Consider the following 2,594-nt stretch of genomic DNA (forward strand, 5'->3'; position numbering starts at 1 on the left):
CCGAGCCCGGCTTAATTTTTTATTTTATTGTAGAGATGAGGTCTTGCCAAGTTGCCAGGTGGCTCTCGAACCCACGGGCTCAGGCAATCTGCTCACCTCAGCCTCCCAAAGTGCTGGGATTATGGGATGAGCCACCGAGCCTAGCTAATTTTTAAAAAATTTATTGTAGAGACAAGTTCTTGCCATGTTGCTCAGGTTGGTTTCGTGGTCTCAGACTCCTGGGTTCAAGCAATCCTCTCATCTCTGCCTTCCAAAGTGCTGGGATTGTAGGTGTGAGCCACTTTGCCCAGCTGCCATTATATATTTTTAATGGCATTATCCTCAAGGAGAAAGTGGTTCTTCCCATGTCATAAATAGACAACTCCTGTCATTGGAGAGCTTAATGAGTCTGTCCACAAAAAGGACTTCTTCAAGTCCTGGTAGTAATAGTTTGTATTTTGTTTGTTTGTTTTTTGAGTAGAAGTCTCACTCTGTTGCCCAGGCTGGAGTGCATCAGTATGCTCATGGCCACTGCAGCTTTGACCTGTTGGGCTCAGGCAACCCTTCCACCTCAGCCTTCCAAGTAGCTGGGACTACAGGTGTGCGGCACCATGCCCAGCTAATTTTTTGATTTATTGTAGAGATGAGGTCTCGCCAAGTTGCCCAGGCTGGTCTCGAGCCCGAGGGCTCAGGCAATCCTTTCATCCCGGCCTCCCAAAGTGCTGGGATTATAGGCATGGGCCACGGCACCCGGCCAGTTTGTGATTGTTCTTAATGGGGCTGCTCTGTGATCTTTAGGGGCATAGTCCCCCCATATTAGAAATGGACTCTCCCTGTCACTAAAACAGCTGAGCGGTAACTGTCCTCCTAGGATCCAGAATGGACTTTCCCAAGTCCATTCCCGGAAGCCCAAACGGACGGATCCATTGAACCTCGAAAGTGGGCTCTTCTAAATCTCGCCCCCAGGGCCCAAGGATTCAGTGGGGACGTTCCAAGGATCCAGGACACACCCCCAAGGCTCATTCCAGGGATGAGATTAGAAAAGAGAGTGGGATGGAGTTTCAGTCCTCGAAGTGACAGAAATGGACTCTTCCTGTTCCCTTTGTCCCAAATTTCTCAATAGCCCGGGGCATTGGAGTTCTGACCGCTTTGCCTTCCTGAGAGCCAGTCCCTGGGGAGCCGGGGGTGGGGAGGCTGGGCCCGACCACAGTCACCCATTCCTTTCTTTTAACGAGTGATGTTCGCCGGTTGCGGTGGGTCACGCCTGTCATCCCAGCACTTTGGGAGGCGGAGGCGAGAAGACTGCCTGAGCTCAGGGATTCGAGACCAGCCTAAGCAGCACAGCGAGACCTCGTCTCTACAATAAATCAAAAAATTAGCCGGGCATGATGGCGCATGCCTGTGGTTCCAGCTACTTGGAAGGCTGAGGCGGAAGGATCACTTGCTCGGTGGCCTGAGCGTGCCACTGCACTCCAACCTGGGCAACAGGGTGAGACTCCAAAAACCAAAACCAAAAACCAAGTGATGTTCAAACTCTTCAATACCAGGCCCATTCTTGCCCAGGAGGAATTCCAGGTCTGGTGGAGGAGAGAATCAACTTTGACTTGACAGCAGCTGCAATGGAGGTTGCTTGAGGCATTGTGATTGGAGGGGGAAAAAAAGGCGATGTTGAAAATTGGTCAAAAGCCAAAATATAGCTTACATCCCCGTTCTTCCACTTCCGAGCTGTATGGCCTTGGGCGAGTCATTCGACCTCCAGACCTCAGTTTTAACCTCTGCTTAATGGGACGAGCCCTGAATCGCTGTCCCTTCGCTCTGGGATTCCAGGGTTCTGACCACTCAAGTCCCGACATGTTGGCTGGAGGGGAGGGGGAGGGGAACGGAAGGCTTCCTGGAAGAGGATTTTAGCAGTCGGGGGTGAGAGTGGAAGGAGGAAAGGAGCACATTGGCGCCTGCGCAGTCAGCACCTCACGCTCCGTCGCCCCCCCAACCCCTTCTCTGCAGCAGGGAATTGCAGGCGTCGCTCCACCTATCCCAGCCCAGGGGAGCGACACCCTCTCCTCTCGCCTTCTTTACTGATCTTCGCCCTCCGCCCGCCCCCACAACCGCCCAATCAAGGGCGGAAGTAGTACAGACTCCGCGAATCCGCGACGCCTGCGGGGGCGATCTGCTCGCCCATTGGTTCCGGTCAACCCAGGTCCCGCCTTCCCAGGCCCGTTGCCCGGTCTTCCTTCACGACCCTCCCTCCCTTCTTGGACAGGAGCTAGGTCCAATCAGTGTTGGCTCTGGCCGCGCGCAAGGGGCGGTCCCATTGTACGCAAACGAGCCCCGCCCATCTCTCGGGCAACGCCTTCTCCTCCCGCTCCCGAACGGAAATAGCGGAGCACTGGGCCAATCGCAGCATCGTGCCTTTGCCCAGCGGCCAATGAGAGAGGGATTGGGCGTGAGCCCGAATCTGAGCGGCAATATCCTGAGCCAATGGAAACCTGAGAGCTCTGGACGGCGGAGCGGAGGGGAGGGGCCAGGGGGCGGTGCCACGGCCTGCCAGCCCGCCCGCCTGCCAGCCTGCCCTCCTCCCCCCCACCCCCCCACGGCCGGCTCGGCTCCTTGGCGCT

The sequence above is a fragment of the Carlito syrichta genome, unplaced genomic scaffold (genome assembly GCF_000164805.1).
Source record: "Carlito syrichta isolate Samal-C Ts95f unplaced genomic scaffold, Tarsius_syrichta-2.0.1 Scaffold301956, whole genome shotgun sequence".
NCBI classification, from domain to species: domain Eukaryota; kingdom Metazoa; phylum Chordata; class Mammalia; order Primates; family Tarsiidae; genus Carlito; species Carlito syrichta.